Source organism: Myotis davidii, unplaced genomic scaffold, assembly GCF_000327345.1.
Source record: "Myotis davidii unplaced genomic scaffold, ASM32734v1 scaffold343, whole genome shotgun sequence".
In the NCBI taxonomy this organism is placed as follows: domain Eukaryota; kingdom Metazoa; phylum Chordata; class Mammalia; order Chiroptera; family Vespertilionidae; genus Myotis; species Myotis davidii.
The window spans coordinates 35,813-48,039 of record NW_006293809.1 but is presented as its reverse complement, the minus strand read 5'-3'; the positions used below and the strand labels follow the sequence as shown (position 1 = coordinate 48,039).

Sequence of the window (12,227 nt, the reverse complement as noted above, 5' to 3'; positions counted from 1 at the left end):
TGCCAAGCACCAAACCAGAGAGGGTCAGACCTGCATTGCCACCATTTTTCCACCATCCAGAACTGAAATATCATTGCTGACATGTACACATAAGGAACTGTCGGATATTGAAACTTGGACTCAGAACTGTTGGACATTGAAATTGGGACTTAAAACATTTTTTGTCCTTGAAATGTTATGCTTAAGTTTTAAAATGTTTTGGGTTACGGATTGGCATTGTTATTGTTTTAATAGCCAGAGTTTTGTTCTTGATGTGTAAGTTATAGTAGCTTAATAATAAAAAAAAGGGTGAGATGTGGGAAACTGATCTAGTGTTAAGCCTCAGACTGACCTGCTGGCAAAGTCACAAACAAGTCCTAGCTTAGAGGGCACAGTCCTCTTAGCATAATTAGGCTTGACCTTATAACACTCCCTAGATCTTATCTGAGAAGCTAAGGGGCTGAGGAAGTGCAGGAAGTATAACCATGGTGTAAACAAGTGAAACTTACAAGAACAGTGTAAACAAGTGAAACTCACAAGAACTGTGTAACTATGGTAACCACTACCTTGTTTACCTCTCACTATAAACTTTTGGTGAGGCCTGAGCACAGCGGAAGTCCTTCCTCTTGAGTTGGACTTGCCGCCTGGTCCCCCAATATTCCCAAATTATCTAGTGTCTTTTCTATTTCATTTGTGTGCGGCTCCTCTTCCAGACCCGAACTGAACCCCACACAGGACGTGGAGGGAAACACTTACAACAAGAGAGAGAGATCAATTTGTTGGTTCATTTATGTATGTTTTCATTGGTTGCTTCTTGTATGTGCCCTGACTGAGGCTCAAACCTGCAACCTTGGCCTATCAGGATGATGCTCCAAACAACTGAGCTGCCTGGCCAGGGCCACTGCCCTCCTCTTGGTGGGGTTTTTGGCCGTGGTCCTGCTCCTCTTCAAGTCTGACTCTTGAGCCCAGGCAAACCCACGGGCAGCTCTATGAGCCCCTGAGAAGATCGCTCCTCGCCTGGCATACCTGGCCTGTGTCCTGCCTGAGGCCGGTTAGGGAGGTCTTCCTTTTCCTTTGACATTTTTAGCCTTCCTAAATATATTCCTTTCTGGCCTAAATTAGCTACAGACCATCTCTACTTAGAAAGTACTCTAGGTGATTAAAGAAACAACAACAACTAAAAACCTCCTACCGTCTTCAGCACTTTGCACAGTGACGTGACAGCTGTGATGCTGACGGACGTTGTTAGCATCCCTGTCCGTTTTCACAGAGGAGGAAGCAGCTGGCTGTTACTTTGCCTGGAGCCACACTGCTGGTGAGCTGCAACACTAGGATTTGAACCCGTGTCTGTGTCTGTGGCCCAGCAGCGTGGCCCAGTGGTTGGGCATCCACCTGTGAACCAGGAGGTCATGGTTCTGTTCCCTGTCAGGGCACATGCCTGGGTTACGGACTCAATCCCCAGTGTAGGGTGTGCAGGAGGCAGCCGATCAAGAATTCTCTCTCATCCTTGATGTTTCTTTCTCTCTCCCCTTTCCCTTCCTCTCTGACATCAATTAAAACAGAAAAAAAAGTCTGTTTCTGTGTCTGTGTCACTGTCCTGTGACTACTCCAGGACAGTAGGGGGTACAGAGACATAAATGGGTGTCACTACCTGAACACAGTTAGAAACCAGTACACAGACTGTTTCATGCCAACACCAAGATGGAGAGGCCAAACAAGCCGGGCACTGTGGTCGGGGGGTCAGGAGAGCTTCCTGGAGGAGGTGGCTGCCATCTGAGCTCAGCCCTAGAGAAGGAGCAGGGGCGAGCCAAGTGACCCACGCTGGGAAGGGCGTTCTGGGCAGAAAGAATTGCATGTGATGTGTCGAGAACTGAAGGCAGAGCATACTGGTTCAGATTCTTAGCTGCAACCCAAATATGACCAAACAGAATGAAAATTTCATCGTCTCAAATAACTGAAAAGTTCAAAGTGGGGAGAGTGGTGCTGAGGACACAGGTCACCTCGTGCTGTCCTCGGGATCTGGTCTCTCTCTCCACGGCCGGCTTCCCTGTGTTTGCGAGACACTCTGGGGAGCCTAGCGATCTTCCTTTAGCTTCCTTGTCGATCGTCTCACAGCCTGTGACTGGCTCTTTCTAGAGCATCCGCTCATCCTATCGATCGCTATGGCTATGGTACAGCAGAGTGCTGAGTGGCTTAGGTGTCAGTCACATGACCCACCCTTGGCCAGGGTGGGTCAACTTGGGGGCCTGGACTTGGAGAAGGGAAGTGAGGGCCCTTGTGGGGATGTGAGGTGAAAGCCTGGAGCATGGGGTCCAGGCTCAGAAATAAGTGGGACCAGGTCAGGGAGGGCCCCAAGGGAGACAAGCTTAGAGCTTAGATACAGCAGGGGGACGTGAACCAACATCTCAGGGTGCGCACGGCACATCCACGGTCTCCCGGCCCCAGGTCTCCGCGTGTCCCCTGAAAGGACACCTGCCAGGATCGCTGGACCAAGTGGTGGTGGCTGGTGGTTTGATCTCTGAGTTGATTCTCTTGTCTTGACAATAATTACAGGGTAGGGATTCTCCGAGGAGGCCGCTCGTCCTGAGTTCCTTGTAACCCACCCAACATACTCAGAGGTCCAGGCGCTTTTTCTGGAGTTGCCCACAAGTAGTAAACATTTTGGGCTTTGCGGGCCATCTGGTCTCTGCCACAAGACTCAGTAGTGACAGCAGCCATATCATTTGCATATTGCCAGTGGCTGCTTCTGAGATCCTATAAACCGCAAAGCCTAAAATTTCTATCTGGCCCTTTACAGAAAAGGTTTGCCAACCCCATCATGTACCAAGAACATCTCTCTCTCGTGAGCCCTTAAAACCCTTCCTTACCACCATTTTCAATGACTGCAGTTGGCTTCTCTCCCACCAGCGTTTCCAAAGCTGCTCCACGGAGGGCACTCATTTCCCTGGCAAATGTCCGTGAAACTGAGTTTGCCAGGGGAAGACACCTTCTGAATTTGGGGAGCAATGGGAAGTGTCCCCAAAGCCTCCCTGGCTGCTCTCCCAGCCCAGCCCTGCTCTTTAAGCTCTGAGAGGCTAAAAAACATTTTCTAAATCATTTTTCCTGACCCAAGATCTCGCAGCTTTGCAAACCCATAAATTAGCAGGCCACCTGCTGAGGAATCTCGTTGAGCCTGTCCTGAGATAGTCCCTGCAATCGGGTCCCATCCACATTGAGCTATTTTTCAGCTCCTTGAAATCTTCCTCCCCCCTCTCCCCCACTTAATTACAGTTTACAGCTGGGCCTATTGGGAGCAAAGGCGCCCTCCTTGCCTGGGGTCATTATACATCAAGTTGGACTAGGGGGAGGGGTCTTCCTGCAGAATCGACAAGGTCGGGAGGAGGGCTCAAGACCCGGAGGCCAGTTTTTCTGGTTTCCAGGAGCTCTCCTGGTCTCCCTGCTGTACTGTTCTTAGGTGAAAACCCTTCTTGGATTTGCAAATGACACGGGCTCTTTGTCACCTCAAATCCCTTGGGGGCCCCTGGGGAAGTCCATTGTTTAGAAAGTGTTGCCTCTTCGGCTTTTCTTTCTCTATAAAAGAGGTCTTACAATCTCTGTGCCCCATAACCCTGGGCTTCTGCCAAGCTTCTAGGTGGCATTTGCACTTGATAAATGTGAGCCTTTCTCCTCCTGGGCCATGGGAGTGTTTCTCGTACCGGTAGGTTGGTTTGTTCAGTCTAAGATTTTCCAATTATCCTCTAATGACCGTAGATCATTTTACAATAAAAAATCACATTGCAAATGTAGCCAGGTGTGAAAGCAAAACTCTCCAGCCGGTTAGGCCCCTGCACGTGTCATGTCAAGCACCCGACTTTCAGATGAGCTGATAAAGCCAGAAAAAACAGAGGCCATGGTTCGCTCATTTTCTACATTCATAGCATCGCCTTTGAGAATTTGGGGGGACTTTGGTGTGTGTTTTTAAACATTTGCAAGTTTATTTTTTATCATAAAATGATATGTGGTCATTAGAGAATAATTGAGAACTCTTAGACGGGGCCAACAAACTACAGCCACCCGCCCACGTCACGGAGGTAAACACGAATAACATTGCAGGACCCACTTTTCCACCCCTCGTTAGTAGAGTAACAGGCACCATAGGGTGCTACTCAGTATGCGTTCCTTCTCTTCCCCTTTCCTAAGAGCCCCCGATTTTGCCCTGGCCTTCTTTCGGAGCAGGTGCCATGAGGGACTGAAGCTCGGCCAACCTGAGATTGCTACGTCACCTCCTTTCCCTCACAGACCCGAGCACGCATACAGTTATGGGCAATGAGATAAGGAGGCAGATGTTGGCTAAGGGACTTCTGGGAAGAGGCACGAGTGAGGATAGGATGCCTGGGACCTGAGGATGAGACAGATGTGGGGCAGAGGGTGGAGCCCAGAGAGTCAGGAATAGAGCAGGAGCCCCGTGACTCATGCCTCCCCTGCCTCTGCACTTCTTGTGTCAGGAGACATCCCCAGATTTTAAGCCAATTTGAGTTGTGAGTCTGTTACTATAATGACGCTGAATAGTTAGTGTACGTTCTGTTTTGAAGCCCACCAACCAGATCCGCATAGAGGTGAGCTTGGTCAGCGGCAGCGGCAAGGCCCAGGGGCAAGCACCCAGAGATGCCTTTGGGAGAGTCTTGGGAGGGGAGGACGGAGGAGGGAACGCGAGCTTGTGCTGGGTGATTCTAGGGAGAGATGGGAGACACGGGGCCAGTTCTGGAAGGACACTGTCAAGAAGTGGAACAATTTGACCATCGACTGTCTTCCTGGTCATTCAAGCAGGACTGGACTGGAGTGAGGCAGGTGGGAACTGACATTGACAAGTCAGCAAGCACTCGTGTTAGGAAAGAGGGTGTTTATTTTCACGGTCACTGTGTGGCCTTGCCTGTGCCCTCTCCAAGCCCCGCTCCTGTTCTGTTGAGAACGTTTTTGTCTGGTTTTCAGCAAAGCCATTTTCACTGCTCTGGCTGCAAGCAGGGCCACTTTCACCTCCTCCGCATGAGCGCACAACTGAATACAACATTGGGCCTCATCATCCATTCTCCATGTGAGGTGCGTTCGAAGACACAGAGCCACCCCAGAGTCATTAACAACAGCTGAAATATTGTTTTTTTGTCATAGCAAAATGTACACGGAAAAATGTTGGGAGCCATTAGAGATATTGGCCTAGACAAAGCCATACATAATGCAACCGCCATGCAAACTTTAAAAAAGTATTTGTTCAGTAAAAAAAGAACAAGAAGGAAAGTCAAGCAATCCTGGAATAATGGCTGTTCATACCTTAGAAGAGAAAGATTCTGGCAGCTGATAGAATTCCTCATTTCATATGTAGTCTTCTCTGTATCATAAATCAATGACTCCTGATTCTGAGGGCAGCCCAGGCAAGGTACATGAGAATCACTGAGGTTGCTGATGAAAAAACAGATTCCCACCTGCTTCCTCACCCAAGATTCTGATTCAGATGCTCTCATCTGGGAAGTGTCTTCCAGTGCCTCTGCATCAAAGGCAAATCTCTTTCTCCTTCAATTCCAAGGATTCTGATTGGCTACCCTTGAGTCACATGTCCAACTCCTTGACTGTGGTTAGTGAAGTGAGGTACTGTGATTGGCCAGTTCTGGGTTATGCACTTCTCAGTGGCCATGAGTATGGGCTGCTGTGATTGACAGCTATACTGAATCAAATGATGGATTCAGGGAGCAGTGTTTCTCCCCAAAGGAATTTGCAGGGAGCATGTTGGGAATGTCATTTTAGGAACACCTGAATCTTATTTTAGCTCAGCCCACTCTTTGCCTTTAAGGTCCACCCAACATGAGAGGCAAAAGCAAATTAAAAGTCAGCTTCATTGGTGTTAATGGAGCTTTGGGCAGAGCTCTAATACAGAGTATCTATACTAATAAAAGGGTAGTAAGGTAATTAGACTGGGAGACCTTCCAGACGGGGCAGTTGGGGGTGAACAGGCCAGCAGAGGGGGGAGTTGGGGGCGAGCAGGCCAGTGGGGGAGGGCAGTTGGGGACAATCAGGCCAGCAGGCAGAGTGGTTAGGGGTGATCAGGCAGGCAGGCAGGTGAGCTGTTAGGAGCCAGAAGTCCCAGATTGAGAAAGGGATCCCAGATTGGAGAGGGTGCAGGCCAGGATGAGAAACACCCCACCCCCAGGCACAAATTTTGTGCACCAGGCCACTAGTCTACAAATAAGTCTGTATCACTTGGTTTAGAGGTGAAGATAGAAGGAAATTGCCAACTGCCCTTCAGCCTTCACCTGGCCACCAGGGATGTATTATGCCAAAAGATGAAAAGCAAGGATGCAGACCATGAAAACCCCGTGTTGGGGTCAGGAGCTGCCATTTCAAGTGACAGTGATCTGGCCCATTAGTAAATCATATTTGTTCAGCGCCTTAGACTTTAACCCAATCAGATTCACAAGGCTTTTTCCCTGAAGGGTAGAAGGTTGGAACTACAAGATTTCAAGTTGGCAAATCCCAGCGAAGCGCTATGATTGGCTCAGCTTGGGTCACATGGAAGAGGCAAGTAGAGAGGATACCAATATGCCTCCTGCCTACAGCATTCTGGGTACATAAATGATTCTTCCAAATACCTCCTTACTCATTTTAAGATGCTGTGATGTAATAAAAAAAATATATTTGGTCTCTATCCAAGTTCTAGGCACATAGCTTCCAACCCCTTGGAATCACAGAAGTGATATGTCTTTTTTTTTGAGAGAGAGAGAGAGAAACATCTATCAGTTATCTCCTGTATGCACCACAAACCTGGGGAAACCTGCAACCTGGGTATGTGCCCTGACTGGGAATCTAATAGCTCTTGCTTTGACTCAACATTATTTTAATTTAATATAATGATAACAGCAAAAACAAAAACCAGACTGATAATTCCTGAAATTCTATGGGTAAGAGCGGGAGGGGATAGGAATGGTGAGCAACAGGGAATATAGGAAATTATCATAAAGCAGTGTTGTCTTAGAAAGCACTTTCTTTTTATGTGTATGTGGGTGGCTTGATATGGGGGTGCTGATGGAGATGGAGAGGTAGAGAGGTGACCCCCAAATAACAATAACCAAATAGAATACAGCACAGTGGTGGTGCGTTCTGTGTACTTTGTGAGCATGAACTCATTTCAACCTCATAACAATCCTAGGAGGTAGGTCCTTCACTAAGATCGACAGCTAGCAAGATTCGTGTAACCACTATACCACCCTGAATCTAATGTTAGCTCAGCCCACGCTTTCCCCTGAAGGTCCACCCAACACAACGTCAATTCTAGAGTTGTTGGGAAGCATTCAATCTCCTGACCTTGGTGCTTAAAAGATGGAAGTTGTAATACTTATTGCCGATGTGGAGTTCAAGGGGCATTGTGCCAGGATTCAGGCATTGCTGAGCCCAGCTGAGGCCGAGGGGCCATGCCGGGAGCGCCACCCGAGCCTCAGCCTGCAAGGAGCGTGGCTATACGTGGAAGGATGGGACAGTCACTCTGGAAGCTTCTCCCCTTGAAACACCTTGACATTAAGGAATCTTCCTCTTTCTTGCCTCCCTGTCTTCTTTAGACACCTGAGTCAGTGCTGTCTTTGCATAAGCACCTAACTGAGTAGGGCAGGTGTGTGAGCAGGGCTGGCATTGGGCAGGATTAAGGGAGGATTAAGGCCCTTTGTCAATTTCTCATCTCCTCTCTGCAGAAACAAGACCTGAAGTCTTGCTAAAGAATTCCCTTGGTAACAACTTTCTCCGGGCTCTTTTGGATCGCCTCTGGCTGGGTGGAGCTCCCGCTGTGTGCAGCCTCCACCAGGAAGTGAGCCAGGCTGCCAATGTGAGCTTTGAGCCACATTGCATTTGCATGGGTGGGGTCTCCATTCCAGGCCAAGACGACTCACCTCTTGGGCCAGTTGCCTCAGACCTTGGAGACAAGCCACATCTTGCCAAGAGGCTTCTGTTCCCCATCCCAGTGCCCAAGGGTGCGGCCCTGCTGTTGCCGCAGCCCGCTCCTCCCCTTGTGCTCCCTTCTGCTCTTCATTTCCCCTGGTTGAAGGAGACACAAACCTGCTTCCACAGAAGCCCATCTCCACTGTCTTACCTTCTCAAGGACTTCAAGTCCTGAATGACTCTCTTCTGAATTTCCCTCCTCCCCACCTTCGCTTCTCATCAGCCCACAGGACTGCTCTCATGTTGGAACAAGAACAGACACCCTCTGACTCCTGTGGGGGACACCAGTGCCCTCCCTCCGACCCTCCTTTCTCCGCCGCCCTTCAGAGACAAACTTCTCCGTTGCCTGCACTCCCATTCTCTAGGCCACTTCAGTCTGGCTTCGGTGCCCCCCTGAATTTGCTCTTGCCAAGGTCATGGTCAAGGACATGACATGTTCAGGTCTTCAGGTGATGGGGCTTCTTAGCTGTACTTGACACAGCTGAGCATTCACCTCGCTCTCCTTCGGTGACATGCTCATGGCCTTCTTGCCTCGTCTCCGCCACTCCTGTCCTCATCCTCGCTCTTCCTGCCTCTAAACGTCGGGCCCAGCATGGTGCCTTTCGTAGCTGGATGCTCACAGGGTGGTCTCCTTCATCACCGTGGTGTCAAACACCATCAGGCGGCTGAGGGCCCTCCCATTTAGGCCTCCAGTCTCGTGGTCACCGCACAGCTCCATTGCTGCACAACGCCCTCATTAGAATGTAGCCTGGGCAGAATGTAGCCATACTGAACGTGTGCATAACGAAACTTTACTTCGCCTCCCTACCTACGTCCTCCCCAGTCTCCAGCTATGGGAATAGCAGTCAGCGCCCCTCAACCCAGACCCCCAAGTCCTCACCCTCAGTCCCTTCATTCTCCTCCTTTGACCCTCCCACTCAGGTAGCCACCCATGGTCAACTCTGCTCCCAGATGTCCTCAGATCTCAGTCTCCTCTTTCTTTTTGTTCTTTTTTTAAAAAAAATATTGAATTTATCAGGGTGATGTTTGTTAACAAAGATCTCACTTTTTTTTCCTTTAAATTCTTTGTTAGTTAAGGAATTACAAATGTGTCCTCATTCCCCCCCATTAACCCCCATCCTCCCCTTCTCCCCCCCACCACTCATGCTCTCATCCCCCCGTTGTCCATGTCCATTGGTTTGACTTATATGCATGCATACAAGTCCTTTGGTTGATCTCTTCCCCTTACCCCCTCCCTCCCCTACTTTCCCTCTGGGGATTAATAGTCTGATTGCTGTTTCTCTGTTTTCAGATCTCACTTTCTTCATCATCACTTTTATACCCTAGGCTAGGCCACCGTCAACTCCCACCTGGGTGCTCTGAAGACCTCCTAAGTAATCACTAGCCCTTGTTTCTCATATTGCTGCTGTTGAGATTTTTCTAGAAGGAAAACTGTATCAGATCTCTTGCTGAAAACCATCTCATGCTCTCCACTGCTCCCAAGAAGTCTAATGTACTTCACTCGGTTACACAGCCCTTCAGCCCTGGCTGCTCCCCGCCTCTCCAGCCTGCAGTGCCGCCCCCACGGGTTGGTGAGCACCTACTCCGGCTCCAGTCACTGACAGGCTCTCAGGTCCCAGATCCTTCTTTACCTTCCAGGCCTTTGCACTTGCTGCTCCCTCTTGGGGAGCCCTCCCCTCCCCTACTCCCCAGTTCTGGTTGGCTACTGCTAATCCTTCTATCCTTGGCTTAGTTTAGATGTCACTTCCTCCAGAAAGCCTTCCCTGACTCATTCTCCCAAAACAAAACCAAATCAAATCAGATCAAAAAAGCTGAGTCATAGCTCCTTTTTTCCCTGAGGAGGGATTAGGAAAGCCGTGTCTGCATGGCAGGCACGTCCTCTTTCTATTTTTCATCTTCTTTACAGATAAACAGACGTGTTGAGGACAGCATCCAAATAGAGATACTTCACTGGGTTTTTCTAGAAACCATTCTTTTTTCTTCCTAATGGGTGGTCCATTATTCCAATGACAAATTAAAGAATTGGTTACTGCCTTTCACATATTAAAACACCACCTCCTGGAATTTTAAACACACCCTTGGCTAATTTTGTTTTATTATTATTATTATTATTATTATTATTATTGATGGTTTGAGGGCTCTAGTGGGTAGGAGGCTGGCTATAGTGTTTTTAAAAATGTATTGATTTTAGAGAGAGAGAGGAAGGTAGAGAGAAAGAGAGAAGCATCAATTTGTTGTTCCACTTATTTATGCATTCATTGGTTGATTCTTGGATGTGCCTGACCAGGGATTGAACCCACAACCTTGGCAAATTGGGACAATACTCTAACTGTGCTACCCCGCCAGAGCACTATAGCATATTTTTGACACCCTGTGGCATCACTATTGGTTGTAACCGAGTGTAGGGGCTGGATCAATATTGATGAATGAAATTACTCTCAAACCAGAGTCTACGTTTCATGTTCTAGTCTCCAGGGGTTTATTTTATCAGCATCCATAGACCAGGCACAGCTTCACTCTGTGAATCATGGACCGTAGGTTGACCAGATGGCAGAGTTCCTAGAGCACTCAGGGCTCCTCTTCTGAGCCTCTCAGTGGGTCCAGCTGAGCCCTTGCTCACGGGCAGTGGTCACGAGTAGGCAGGCTACCCTCAGGATGGAAGAAAGTAGGGGTCAGTAAGGTGAGAAGTTCTTAAAACACCCCACCTGCTTTGATTGCCTGTTTGTTTGTTTGTTTGTTTGTTTTAAAGATCACAGCAAACCTCTGGAGAACCAGATTGGGAACCGGAGAAAGTAAGGTGTCAGTGTCAACACACATTTGTGACACCAAGTGAGCCCCTGCTCCCCCCTAATGGTAGGGCCCAGAGTCGGGTCGCCATCTTGTGGTCAAACCTGGGGGCTACGTCCTTCCCACCTTGGTTTCCAGTGCTCCTGCAGCGGTGGAACCAGGGTTTGGACCCCAGTCTGTTGTCCCACCAGAGTCTGGGGTCTAAAGGCCTAGTTCAAGTCCTGGTTTGACCACTCCCAGCCATGATCAAAGAGAACTCTGTTTACTTTTTTTTCTTTTTGTTAATCCTCATCCCAGGATATTTTTCCATTTATTTGTTTTTAAATATATTTTTATTGATTCAGAGAGGAAGGAAGAGGGAGAGAGAGATAGAAACATCAATGATGAGAGATATTCGTGGACCGGCTGCCTCCTGCACACCCCTTACTGGGGACTGAGCCCACAACCTGGGCATGTGACCTTGGCCGGAATCAAATCCCGGACCCTTCAGTCTACAGGCCGGTGCTCTATCCACTGAGCCAAACCAGCTAGGACTCCATTAATTTTTAAAGAGAGTGGAAGGAAGAGGGAGAAATAGAGAAAGAAACATCGATGTGAAAGAGATACATCAATTGGTTGCCTCAACTCTCAACTGAGGTACCTGTCCTTGACCAGAATCAAACCCAGGACCCTTTAGTCCACTGGCTCTATTCACTGGTCAGTACTTCGTTTTCTTCTCTGAATTGTGGAGAGCAATGCTCTCATCTCTCCGGGTAAAGACCTGATGGGAAATGAGCCTGTGGCGGTCACAGGCTTGCCAGGTCTCCTGAGTGTGGCTGATGGATATTGTTTTCTGAAGTTGATATAAGAGCACTTTTCTTCAGTGTTAGCTTAAAACAAGAAAGTGAGGTGCCTGGGTGGTTTGGATGTCTAGCACTGGAAGGGCTTTGGGGGTCAGCAGGTGGGACCTCCTATTTTCAGAGAAGAAGCTGGAACTCAGGGAGAGAAGAAACGAGGAGTCAGAGTTTTCAAGGCTCAGGTGGCAGAGTGCGACTTGCCGCTCCTCGTTCAGCATGTTTGGCAGTGAGCCCAGAGCTCTGCCCTCAGGGGAGGACTCTGCAGGGCAGAGGGTCCCAGGTGGGCACCCCACATGGGGTTCAGGAATGGCCCTTTGAAAGCCAAGTCCTTCTTCAGGTGGATGGAGAGGCACCCTGAGAACCTGCGAGTGGGACTCAGTGCCCACGGCAGCTCCCAGGTGTGCCGAATTGCTGGCATTGCGTGGAGACTGTGCCCAACATCCTGCCACTCCACAGGAGCAGAAACTGAGATGCAGGGACAGAGGATGGGGCCTGCCCAGGTCACTCACCGCTGCCAGTGGCTGTTCCATCCCAGCAAACTGTGCAGCTGCCATCACGGCCCTTTGTCTCATCAGGACCGAATACCTACTCTCCTCAGAGGACCGTAGGCCATGCCCTTGCTCATCATCCGTTTCCTCTTCCCAGCAGCCTTTGCAATGGCTTCTTCCCATT

General features: G+C 49.1%; 1 pseudogene; it reads right to left on the bottom strand.

Annotated features, from left to right (window-relative positions):
- Positions 1-8,650, bottom strand: part of LOC102767693 — a 16,478-nt pseudogene extending 7,828 nt beyond the window's left edge.
- Positions 8,651-12,227: the final 3,577 nt, after the last annotated feature.